Source organism: Eschrichtius robustus, chromosome 10, assembly GCF_028021215.1.
Source record: "Eschrichtius robustus isolate mEscRob2 chromosome 10, mEscRob2.pri, whole genome shotgun sequence".
Classification (NCBI taxonomy): domain Eukaryota; kingdom Metazoa; phylum Chordata; class Mammalia; order Artiodactyla; family Eschrichtiidae; genus Eschrichtius; species Eschrichtius robustus.
In genome coordinates, this window is record NC_090833.1 from 107063459 (window position 1) to 107077264 (window position 13806).

General features: G+C 39.1%; 1 non-coding gene across 1 annotated transcript; it reads left to right on the plus strand.

Annotated features, from left to right (window-relative positions):
* The first annotated feature begins 9193 nt into the window (after positions 1 to 9193).
* Positions 9194 to 9300, plus strand: LOC137771119 (U6 spliceosomal RNA). The gene has a single exon (XR_011075330.1). It is a non-coding gene; the product is annotated as a U6 spliceosomal RNA (small nuclear RNA).
* Positions 9301 to 13806: the final 4506 nt, after the last annotated feature.

Genomic DNA, 13806 nt, shown 5'->3' on the forward strand with positions numbered 1-13806 from the left:
GCTTAGTTGCTCCGCAGCATGTGGGATCTTCCCAGACCAACGCTCGAACCAGTGTCCACTGCATTGGCAGGCTGATTCTTAACCACTGCACCACCAGGGAAGCCCTGACATTTTTATTTGAAATTTATTTGTATTTTATGAATTTCCAGTAAGGAGAAATTGTTTTTCATTCTTTTTTTTTTTTTTGGCCATTGTACATTTCGGGGGAGTTGCAAGTTCTTATTTTATTAGGATATTACATTTTAATTTATCATATATGTTGCAAATATTTTCCCCAATCTTTGTTTACCCTTCATTTTATTTATGGTAATTTTTTGGTGGCAGATATAGATGTATTTAAAAATTTTAAATCTCTAAGTAACAAAATAACAGTGGCTTAAATGATAAAGACACAATTATCTGACATATCAAGAAGTCTGGGGGTAGATGGCCCCAAGTTAGGGGTACCACTCACTAATGCCATTAACTACCTGGTTCTTTTGCTCTTCATCCCTTTGTCCTTTGCATGTTGAGTTTGTTTTGTTTTGTTTTTTACATCTTGATTGGATTATAATTGCTTTACAATGTTGTGTTAGTTTCTGCTGTACAACAAAGTGAATCCGCTATACGTATACCTATATCCCCTCCCTCTTGAGCCTCCCTCTCACCCTCCGCATCCCACCCCTCTAGGTGGTCACAAAGCACCGAGCTGATCTCCCTGTGTTATACAGCAGCTTCCCACTAGCTATCTATTTTACACATGGTAGTGTATATATGTCAACGCTACTCTCTCAATTCGTCCCACCCTCCCCATCCACCCCTGTGTCCACAAGGCCATTCTCTACGTCTGCGTCTCTATTCCTGCCCTGCCTCTAGGTTCATCAGTGTCTCATGGTGGTGAGATTGTTGATGTAGCTGCAGACACCATAGCACAAATTCAAGGCAGGAAGCAAGAGGAACAGAGGTACCAGAAGATTCTGTCCCTTTGTATAGCTAAGTAAAAGCTTTTCCTGAAACATCCCTTATGTCTCCTTTGCTATAATTAAGTTAACAGATATCCATAGTCAGATAGGTAGCTGAGAAAGCAAGTCCCCACTTTTCCATCCTCTTTGTGATAGGCCTCAGAGCTGGGGATTGAAAATGGCAGTGGGATTAGGCAATCAATCGAGCCCACCATAAGAAAGTGTCTTTAAATCGTATGTAGTTAAATCCACCCATCTTTTCCATTATAATATCCTCCTTTTGTGTCATTCTCAGGTAATCCTTCCCCATTCTAAAATAATTTAAATATTAACTTATATTTTCTTATGATTTCTTTTTCCATTAAAATTTTTTTCCCTCAATAAGTAGATTTGTTTGTTGTGGTCTTGGTTCCACTTTCAACAGTAAGCACCAAAGTCTTAGAAGACTAATTTACATAGAAGGTTAGTTATAGATACATTTAAATATTTAATTCACTCATTATTTTATTCAAAACATCTTTGCTATTTATATATCAACTACATGCCATCTGGAATTTATTTTCGTTATGTTATGAGGTGGAAATCAAAATTCTGTCACCAAATTGTTAGTTGTACCAATAGCACTTATTACATAATCTATCATTTCCCCTAAAATGTGAAATGTCACTATATTATTTTGTCACTATATTTTTTAATAAACATTGAGATTTTTAAACTGAAACTGGAAATGTATGATATATTTAGAAACTAGGAAAACCACATGCTCCTCAGTTTATTGTTTTCCTTTATGTCCTACAGTGCAACTTTATAATATTCTTCATATAGGTCTAGCAAAAAATTTGTTCAAATTATTCCTAGGTAATTTTTGAATATAAATATTTATATATTTGTAATTCCTAACTGATTAGTGTTGAAATCTAAGGAAGTTGTTTATTTATTATGCAATCAGTCATCTTACTTACTCCTTATAAGTTGTTTAGTTTTTTAACTGATTCAGTAGACTTTCCAAATAGACAATTATATCACCTATTCATGGTCTCTTTCCTTCTGGTAAATATACCTGATTTATTTTACTTGTCTTGTTGCATTGGCTAAGTCCTCAAATACAATGGCAAATGGTAGAAGTATTGGAGAGAAACCTTGTCTTGTACCTGACTATTACAGATATTTTTGTAATATGTCATTATTAAATTAAGTATTGTGTCATATATTATAAAATAAGTATTTCTTTTAGGTTACTAAGAGTTTCGATCACAAATATATGTTGAACTATATCAAATACCTTTTTAGCACTTTTTAGGACTATCATAAAACTTTTCTCTTCTTTCTATTATTGTGACTACTTATATTAATACATTTACTAATGTTGGCTTGTCCTTGTATTTCTATAATAAACCCAACAGGCTCAATCATTTATTCATTCATTACAAATTTATCAAACACTCGCCTTGCTGGAGGCACCATGGTAAGGAGTGCCAAGTCCATGCCCTTGTGGAATTTATATTCCAATAGGGAAGATAGCAGTTGAAGTGCAATTTTTTCCTTGTTAATTTTATCTTTGCCTGTGTGTGATGTATTTGATTGCTTGACACCCATCATTTATTCCCACTTTCTATGCCTTCCTGTCTGGAGGTTAACTGCTTTGGGGTTCTGTGAGACATTCTTAAGGCCCTGCTTAGGGTCTGCCTCTCCAAATCCTCCAGTGATTTTGCAAGCTCCAAAATGTCCTGTATTAAGTCCCCTTCTGCTTATGATGTTTGGAACAGTTTAAAGTTCTTGCACCAAACTCTGACTAGCATGTCAGGTTTTGTAAAGGTTTTACAAGCTATGTAAAAATAATCTCTGTTCTTTCTTATGTTCAGTATTAGGTTAAATAGCATAGAATCTATGTATTTCTAAACTAACAGTACTTGCCCATAAGGCATGGAGCTTTTGATAAGTTATATAATTTATTTGATGGTTATTAATTTATTCAAGTTTCTATCTCTCAGTGAATATACTTGGGTAATTTTAATTTTCATAGAAAATAAAAAATCATTTGTATTTTAAAATGTATAACCATAGAGCTGTACCTAGTTTTCTGATAATTTTCATTTTCTATATCTGAAATAATTTCTTTTCTCATTTCCACTTGCATATTTGAATTTTGTATTCTGGTTTGTTTTTATTCCTCATGACTATCCCAGCTTACATCAACGGCACACCAAAAACTTGGTATTATCTGATTTTCTAATTTTGGCTGATCTGATGGACATAAAGTTACATCTCATTGTTGTTTTAATATGCATTTCTTTGATTGCTGGTGGTGGTGAGCATCTCCTCAGATACTTTTTAACCACCTGGGCCCCCTCCAGTTGCTCAATTTCCCACTGGATTCTCAGCCTTGGTGATTGTTGTTGCTAATACTTCTTGCTGCTGCTACTGTTAATGTTGGTGATTTGCAGGAGTGCCTTGTCTGTTGAGATGTTAATCCATCGTCAGTTTTAGATGTTACAAATATTATCTCTGAATCTGTCCTTTGTCATTATTGTCACTATTGTCCTTTTTTGAATAGAAATGCTTCATTTTTATAGAGTCCAATCTATCCATTTTGTGCTTTGGGGTCTTATTTAAGGTCTTTCTCTACCTTGAGATCACAAAGAAATACCACTACACTTTTGATTAGAGTTTTAGCTTTCCTATTCATGTGCTTTAATCTCTCTTTTTTTAAAAAAATAAAACATGTATTATATACATAATAGTTTGTTCTCCATACCTTTTTGTATGTAAACATAATAGTTTACTTTAAAATAATGAGCTTATAATATACATATTGTTTTGCTCTGTACCTTTAACAAATCTTTTATTATTGCACAATATTTTTTTGTATGCATTATCTTTTTTTTTTAATAGATCTTCATTGGAGTATGATTGCTTCACAATACTGTGTTAGTTTCTGTTGTACACCAAAGTGAGTCAGCCATATGCATACATATGTCCCCATATCCCCTCCCTCTTAAGCCTCCCTCCCATCCTCCCTATCCCACCTCTAGGTCATCGCAAAGCACCGAGCTGATCTCCCTGTGCTATGCTGCTGCTTCCCACTACCTAACTGTTTTACATTCGGTAGTGTATATATGTCCATGCTACTCTCACTTCACCCCAGCTTCCCCCTCCCACCCCGTGTCCTCAAGTCCATTCTCTATGTCTACATCTTTATTCCTGCCCTGCCACTAGGTTCATCAGTACCATTTTTTTTTAGATTCCATATACATGCGTTAGTATACAATATTTGTTTTTCTCCTTCTGACTTACCTCACTCTGTCTGAGAATCTCTAGGTCCATCCACCTCACTACAAATAACTCAATTTCGTTTCTTCTTATGGCTGAGTAATATTCCATTGTATATATATGCCACATCTTCTTTATCCATTCATCTGTCAGTGGACATTTAGGTTGGTTCCAAGTCTTGGCTATTGTAAATAATGCTGCCATGAACAATGTGGTACATGTCTCTTTTAGAATTATGCTTTTCTCAGGGTATATGCCCAGTAGTGGGATTGCTGGGTCATACGGTAGTTCTATTTTTAGTTTTTTAAGGAACCTCCATACTGTTCTCCATAGGGGCTGTATCAATTTACATTCCCACCAACAGTGCAAGAGGGTTCCCTTTTCTCCACACCCTCTCCAGCATTTGTTGTTTGTAGATTTTCTGATGATGCCCATTCTAACTGGTGTGAGGTGATACCTCACTGTAGTTTTGATTTGCATTTCTCTAATAATGAGTGATGTTGAGCAGCTTTTCATGTGCCTCTTGGCCATCTGTATGTCTTCCTTGGTTAAATGTCTATTTAGGTCTTCCGCCCATTTTTTAACTGGATCGTTTGTTTTTTTGATATTGAGCTGCATGAGCTGTTTGTATATTTTGAAGATTAATCCTTTGTCTGTTGTTTCATTTGCAAATATTTTCTCCCATCCTGAGGGTTGTCTTTGTGTCTTATTTATGGTTTCCTTTGCTGTGCAAAAGCTTTTAAGTCCCATTTGTTTATTTTTGTTTTTATTTCCATTACTCTAGGAGGTGGGTCAAAAAAGATCTTGTTGTGGTTTATGTCTAAGAGTGTTTTTCCTATGTTTTCCTCTAAGAGTTTTATAGTGTCTGGTTTTACATTTAGGTCTTTAATCCATTTGGAGTTTATTTTGTGTATGGTGTTAGGGAGTGTTCTAATTCCATTCTTCTACATGTAGCTGTCCAGTTTTCCCAGCACCACTTATTGAAGAGGCTGTCTTTTCTCCATTGTATGTTCTTGCCTCCTTTGTAGTAAATTAGTGACCATATGTGCCTGGGTTTATCTCTAGGCATTCTCTCCTGTACCATTGATCTATATTTATGTTTTTGTGCCAGTACCATATTGTCTTGATTGCTGTAGCTTTGTGGTATAGTTTAAAGTTGGGGAGCATGATTCCTCCAACTCCGTTTTTCTTTCTCAAGAATGCTTTGGCTATTCGGGGTCTTCTGTGTTTCCATACGAATTGTAAAAATTTTTGTTCTAATTCTGTGAAGAATGCCATTGGTAGTTTGATAGGGATTGCATTGAATCTGTAGATTGCTTTGGGGTAGTATAGTCATTTTCACAATATTGATTCTTCCAATCCAAGAACATGATATATTTCTCCATCTGTTTATGTCATCTTTGATTTCTTTCATCAGTGTTTCATAGTTTTCTGAGTACAAGTCTTCTGCCTCCTTAGGCAGGTTTATTCCTAGGTATCTTATTCTTTTTGTTGCAATGGTAAATGGGGTTGTTTCCTTAATTTCTCTTTCTGATATTTTGTTGTTGGTGTATACGAATGCCAGAGACTTCTGTGCATTAATTTTGTATCCTGCAACCTTACCAAATTCATTGATTAGCTCTAGTAGTTTTATGGGGGCATCTTTAAGATTATCTATGTATAGTATCATGTCATCTGCAAACAGTGAAAGTTTTACTTCTTCTTTCCAATTTGTATTCCTTTTATTTCTTTTTCTTCTCTGATTGCTGTGGCTAGGATTTCCAAAACTATGTTGAATAAGAGTGGTGAGAGTGGACATCCTTGTCTTGCTCCTGATCTTAGAGGAAATGCTTTCAGTTTTTCACCATTGAGTATGATGCTTGCTGTGGGTTTGTCATATATGGCTTTTATTATGTTGAGGAAGGTTCCTCTATGCCCATTTTCTGGAGAGTTTTTATCATAAATTGGTGTTGAATTTTGTCAAAAGCTTTTTCTGCATCTATTGAGATAATCATATCGTTTTTATTCCTTAATTGGTTAATGTGGTGTATCACATTGATTGATTTGCATATATTGAAGAATCCTTGCATCCCTGGGATAAATCCTACTTGATCATGGTGTATGATCCTTTTAATGTGTTGTTGGATTCTGTTTGCTAGTATTTTGTTGAGGATTTTTGCATCTGTGTTCATCAGTGATATTGGTCTGTAATTTTCTTTTTTTGTGATATCTTTTTCTGGTTTTGGTATCAGGATGATGGTCGCTTCATAGAATGAATTTGGGAGTGTTTCTCCCTCTGCAATTTTTTGGAAGAGTTTGAGAAGGATCGATGTTAGCTATTCTCTAAATGTTTGATAGAATTCACCTGTGAAGCCATCTGGTCCTGGACTTCTGTTTGTTGGAAGATTTTTAATTATAGTTTCAATTTCATTACTTGTGATAGGTCTGTTTATATTTTCTAATTCTTCCTGGTTCAGTCTTGGAAAATCGTACCTTTCCAAGAATTTGTCCATTTCTTTGTGGTTGTCCATTTTATTGGCATATAGTTGTTTGTAGTAGTCTCATAATCATTTGTATTTCTGTGGTGTCAGTTGTGATTTCTCCTTTTTCATTTCCAATTTTATTGATGTGCGTCCTCTCCCTTTTTTTCTTGATGAGTCTGGCTAAGGGTTTATCAATTTTGTTCATCTTCTCAAAGAACCAGCTTTTAGTTTTATTGATCTTTGCTATTGTTTTCTTCATTTCTATTTCATTTATATCTGCTCTGATCTTTATGATTTCTTTCCTTCTACTGACTTTGGGTTTTCTTTGTTCTTCTTTCTCTAGTTGTTTTAAGTGTAGGGTTAGATTGTTTATTTGAGATTTTTCTTGTTTCGTGAGGTGAGATTGAATTGCTATAAACTTCCCTCTTAGAACTGTTTTTGTTGCATCCCATAGGTTTTGGGTTGTCGTGTTTTCATTGTCATTTGTTTCAATGTATTTTTTTATTTCTTCTTTGATTTCTTCAGTGATCTCTTGGTTATTTAGTAACGCACTGTTTAGCCTCGATGTATTTGTGTTTTTTACAGTTTTTTTCCTGTAATTGATTTCCAGTCTCATAGCGTTGTGGTCAGAAAAGATGTTTGATACGACTTCAATTTTCTTAAATTTTCCGAGGCTTGATTTGTGACCCAAGATGTGATCTATCCTGGAGATTGTTCCATGTGCACTTGAGAAGAAAATATATTCTGCCACTTTTGGGTGGAATGTTCTATAAATATCAATTAAATCTATCTGGTCTATTGTGTCATTTAAAGCTTGTGTTTCCTTACTTATTTTCTGTTTGGATGATCTGTCCATTGTGCAAGTGGGGTGTTAAAGTCCCCTACTATTATTGTGTTACTGTTGATATCTCCTTCCATGGTCGTTAGCAATTTGTCTTATGTATCGAGGTGCTCCTATGTTGCATGCATAAACATTTATAATTGTTATGTCTTCTTCTTGGATTGATCCCTTGATCATTATGTAGTGTCCCTCCTTATCTCTTGTAACAGTCTTTATTTTAAAGTCTATTTTATCTGATATGAGTATTGCTACTCCAGCTTCTTTTGAATCCCATTTGCATGGAATATCTTTTTCCAGCCCTTCACTTTCAGTCTGTATGTGTCCCTAGGTCTGAAGTGGGTCTCTTGTAGACAGCATATATATGGGTCTTGTTTTTGTATCCATTCAGCCAGTCTGCATCTTTTGGTTGGGGCATTTAATCCATTTACATTCAAAGTTATTATCAATATGTATGTTCCTACTACCATTTTCTTAATTGTTTTGGGTTTGTTTTTGTGAATCTTTTTCTTCTCTTGTGTTTCCCGCCTAGAGAAGTTTCTTTAGCATTTGTTGAAAAGCTGGTTTGGTGGTGCTGAATTCTCTTAGCTTTTGCTTGTCTGAAAAGCTTTTGATTTCTCCATCAAATCTGAATGAGATACTTGTTGGGTAGAGTAATCTTGGTTGCAGGTTTTTCTCTTTCATCACTTTAAGTATATCCTGCCACTCCCTTCTTGTCTGCAGGGTTTCTGCTGAAAAATCAGCTGATAACCTTATGAGGATTCCTTTGTATGCTATTTTTTGTCTTTCCCTTGCTGCTTTTAATATTTTTTCTTTGAATTTAATTTTTGTTAGTTTGATTAATATGTGTCTTGGTGTGTTTTTCCTAGGGTTTATCCTGTATGGGACTCTCTGTGCTTCCTGGATTTGGGTGACTATTTCCTTTCCCATGTTATAGAAGTTTTTGACTATAATCTCTTCAAATATTTTCTCAGACCCTTTCTTTTTTTCTTCCTCTTCTGGGACCCCTCTAATTCAAATTTGGTGCATTTAGTGTTGTCCCAGAGGTCTCTGAGATTGTCTTCAATTCTTTTCATTCTTTTTTCTTTATTCTGCTCCTTGGCAGTTATTTCCACCATTTTGTCTTCCAGCTCACTTATTCGTTCTTCTGCCTCAGTTATTCTGTTATTGATTCCTTCTAGTGTATTTTTCATTTCAGTTATTGTGTTGTTCATCTCTGTTTGATTGTTCTTTAGTTCTTCTAGATCTTTGTTAAACATTTCTTGTATTTTCTCAATCCGTGCCTCCATTCTATAATCTCTCTTGAGTTTAACTTGCAACGTGGTCTAGATTTTGTTTTCTCCCTTAAGTGAGCCACAAAAATGTGATGGTTACACTGTAACATGGTAAGAAAGAAAATTTTCCCAAATCAGGTTGGGACAGAACTTCTTTTATGAATGTGATGTAATTACAATTCCTTCTGGGAAATAATTAGCATTCTTGAGCAACTTTTGGATAGCCTTTACTGAGATCATGAGCACCTTCTGAGAAGCTGTGGGTCTTGAGAGGAATCTGATAATATTAACTGGCACCGCTGTATTATACCACTGTCCATTTTCCCTTGTGGCAAATTTGGTATACAACTTTGACATGGGCTTGTAATAATTTTTTTCAGAAAAGTTGCTTTAACGACAGTCGGTACAGTGTTCGCTTTGGCAGCACATATACTAAAATTGCAATGATACAGAGAAAATTAGCATGGCCCCTGCACAAGGAGAACAGTTGATACAGTCTTCAGCTCTTCATTTAGATACATTTCCCAGTTGACCAAAGTATTTCTTTGAGTAATTTTTCTGGAAATGATATGTGGATATTATCATTTTTACAGCGATATCACTGCCTCCATTACAGTTCTGTTTGATAATAATACCCAAGCGTTGTTTAGAATCATTTCACACAATGTTGACATTAAGTGTTAGCTTCCAGTACATTCTCTACTCTCATTGTGATGACAGTCATTTAAAAGTGTCATTTTTCCAGTGATTCTACACTGGTTCATCAGATTTCTCTCTCTCTCTTCTTTCCCTCTCTCTTTAACTACAAATTCTCTTTAAATGTCTAAAGACTTTACATAGCCAGTGATTGCTCTTCTGACAAAGGGGTGTCAATTTAAGGATCCTGGGCAAGCCGCTTCACATTTCTGAGCTTCAGTTTTCCCATCTGTAAGATGTCATAATGATACATTTTAGCTGTTTTTGTTATGCTTTCAGATAATAGGAGTCGAGATGGTGTCTTGTATGGACTCTGTTCAGCTCCTCCAGGACTCAGTGAAGAAAGAAGAGAAACTTTTAGAATGATTGTACCTTTTACTTTTCTCAATTTAAGCTCCAGTGGTCTATGGAGAATAGGAAGGCAGCTATAGCTGGAGGCCGCTGTACTAAAGAGCCTCATTCTTATGTCTGAGAGTTTTGTTTTCATGTTTGTTATGACGAACCATGTTAACTGGGGCAGCGACCTTTAATTTAGGGGCCCCTCTGCCCTCCTGAGGTGCCCACACCATGTTTAGGATACAGCCCCAAACAGATGACTGTTATGAGTGCTGAAGAGGTCCCCTCCCCTGAGAATCTTGCTATGCCCAGTGCATGGCTCTGGGGCACAGATAGAATTGGGAGGTCCCCCATGTCACCTCCAGTCCCTGCTGCTCTGATTTAGGGCACACTGGTGGGGTGACTTCCACCGGTTCCCAGGTAATTTTTCATCTGAAGAAAATGAGTGAAAGGAATGCAGAGGAAACACCTGTCGAGGCAGACCCTTCCCTCAATCCGGTCTCACCTGTAATATGTCTGGAGAAATTCCTTGAAGTTTATTATATGAGAATGGCACCTTTCTCTGGTTTCCAGCTATAATGTGTCTTTTTATTACAATATTCTTTTGGCAATTTCAATAGGAATTTGGAGGCTGGGCTCAGAGGACTGGAATCTCTTACTCAGGTCTGTATTCCCAGCACCTAGTAAAATATAATAAGTGTAAAGAATGTGTGTATGATGAAGAAGAGGTGAATTCAGTGAATTCTGATCATATAACGTAGAGTCTAAATAGGTACCTTTTGAGAATTAAAGGGGACACTGACCAGATGAGTCACCAGATTACCAGGAGTAAAATAGGACTCTTCCCAGCAAACAGGGATATATGGTCACTCTACACATAGGAGAAATGGGGAAGAAAGAGGAGAAAGAAAGAGGAAAAAGAGAAGGGTGGAAGAATGAGAGAGAAAATAATGTGTTGGGAAACCAACTTTGAGATGGAGACTGGGATGTAGGAAAGTGATTGAAGAATGCTCTTGTCAACAGTGAATGAGGTGGAGTGAGAGAAGTAAGGTTGGGCAGAGGGAGAAGTTAAACTTGATGAGCCACAGGGAACTTTGAAGCTGGGATGGCCCTTCAGAGATATCCCAGATCAAGGCAAGGAACCTGTGCCTTTTTACTCCAGCATCATCTGGTCAAGGGATATATGCTGACCATGGGAAGGTGGTATGACCTTGGGAGAGGCAGCTTTCTTCCATAAAGGTCAATTCCCTCCCAGGGATGTAGCTGTGGATCTTCACCAGCCAACATGCCCAGTAGCTGGAGTGTGCTAGGGCCTAAAGCAGGGTCTGCGTAGCTCACCACAGTGGCCACTGCTGTCTACCCCTGGTGCTACTCAATCGCCTCCTTCAGGGAGTAAGTTCACCCCCATCTGGGAAGCTCAGAGGGGATTCAGTCAAACAAGCTGCAGCTGGACCCACAGCCACAGCTGATACTCATCATCTTCCTCTACTACCCAATTCTAGGTTCCTCTTGCTCTCAAATAGCACTTCCGCTGGTCAGGGTGACTTAGAACCTCATCCAGGAGAAGTTTGAGTCTCCAATGACCGTACCTCTCTCAGGCTATGGCTGTTGGATGTTTCTGTTTGCCATCAGAACTGGGTACCAAGAGATTCCCCCATTGGATCACTTGTGAGCCAAACACATCCCTCCCTGCTCCCCTTGTGTAACAGCAGCCCCCCTTCTCCCAGCGATCAGGGTCAATTACCGCAGGCAGGATGGTGACCCCTTTATTCGGCTACTGGTCTCTTAGCACAAGGAGCCCCAAATGGCCAAGCAATAGCCACAGCTTAAAGTTTAAAGTTCTGTGCTGAAAGTATTCCCTTTCTGGAAACCAGGACCTCTAGGCACTTACAGTGTCAAGGAAAAGAAGCCTAAGTTCCCTAAGTGGGTCACCGAGAATGAAGAAAACGGGGCTACTTCTACTTCCCTCCCGTGTTTCTCAGCCTTCTGTGTTCTGTCTACTGGGAACACAGTACCACATAATAGCATCCGTTAAGGGAGTATGCTAAATCCTGGAAAATGGTACCCCATCTTCATAAGATATCATCTGGAAGCTGGCACATCAATTATTCTATCAGGGCAGCAGTTTCTGGGTGGTGGAATATATGATTGGACCAATGGGTCCCCTGCTCATGTGCCCACTGAGCCCCCTCCCTCATTAGAAAGTGGGTCCCCTGGTCTGATGGGATGTTTTGCAGGATCCCATGTTGGTGGAGCAATACTGTGTAAACAGAGCTGTGTTGGCTTCAGCACTACAAGCAGGAAAGGCAAACCCACATCCCAATTATGTGTCCCTCTTAGTCAAGATGAATCACAGGTCACTTTACACCAAGTGGTGGGTGTCTAGCCAGAGGCTCAGCATTGGTCTATTGCTGGCAGGCTGGACATTGGGCTGTGGCAGTGGTCAATCTTTGTGAGTGGACCCTCATGTGGTTGGGCCCCTGCATTTCTGCCACCATGGCTGTGCTGTTCGTGTGCTCCTTGTCTCAGCATTGTAGTGTCATGTCAGAGGTTGGCTGATGACAACTGACTGAGTCATTATGTTTGCTTGGTTGTTAAGTACCTCTTTCCTGGTAGATGCTGTCTGGTGTGTGTTAGCATGTAACAGAGATCTTCACTCTTCATTCCCACTCCAGTGGGTCCAACGACCCAGGACAGAGCTCCGTACATTACCAGGCTCCCTTATGCCCCCTCTCTAACAGGGTGGGGGCATGATGACACTTTGGGTGCCCAGGTATCAATGTCAACTTGGAATATGTGTCCAACAGTCCTCCCTAATGTCTGAGTTGTCACCTTTCCCCAGGGAACAACTACTGAAATAAATGGCCCTAGATCCCTTTTGAGAAGGACATTGGCAATGATTACAGACTTGCCACGGTGTTGTAGGGCCCATTCTTCTGAGTTCCCTTCCTCTACTTCATTCAGTGGGTTCCAGGTCTGAAAACTGCTCAGGTCTGGAAACGGGACATGGGATCATGACCTTTATCCGGATGGCTGCCCTCAGCCTCCTGACCACCCTTCCTTGCTTCCTATTTATTCTACAGACTGAGTGATACCCCTGTTGGCTTCTCATCTGTCTTGTCCCTCTGGTTGCCTGTTGAGGGATGTGGGGGCTGAGCAAGAAAAAGATATGACCGCAAGGGGACAGTAGCACCCAATGAGCTTGCTTTGGGCTGTGCTTGGATAGGCAGGGGGGTGCCCCTCACAGCAGGAGACCTTCCAGAGCCGGGGGACACCATCCAGAGGGGAGGAAAGCAAGAGAACTCACAGGGGAGAAGGGAACCAGAGGGGGCTTAGGTGTCTGGGAGATGTCACTCAGTAGCACGGCAGGGAGTCTCTGGGTCAGGAGAGCTCCAAAGGGCAGCTGTGGCCCCCAGTGTTGTATAGCCTCAGGATTCATCTTGTCTATGGCTAGCAGATGTGGGGTACATATGTTTTGCAGGGTATGCCAAGCAGTCTCTAAGTAGCTAAAAATCTATTGGGGCTATATTTAAAGCAATTGGATGCTTTAAATTTAAAATTTTGAGCTTGACTCTCGTTGGCTTTTGAGCTAATGGTCTCAGCATGTTATGAAGAAGTGAACAACTTAGTGGCAACATGCAGGGGTCCTCTTTGGCTCATTGACATAGCTCCATGTTCTCTTTGTTATCTCTATCGCTCCCCCGGGTCAGGTCCCCTGGCTGCCACTGTGATTTTGCTTCCATGTACCTCTGATGGCTAAGTGCCCCATTTGACCTCTACTACTGAAGGATCTTTTCCTCCCCATTGTTATGGAAGCCCAGTCACCTAACAGCAACTCCTGCCATTTGCCCTGACCAGTAGAAAGTCTCAGTGATGCTGGCACCCCTCTCACCAGTTCAGCCAGCTCATTTCTCATTGCTTTGATGAACAGCATGCCTTCCAGGTCCTTCCAAGTCCTCCCAGGGCACATGGTGGGCTGGTGAGTTTTC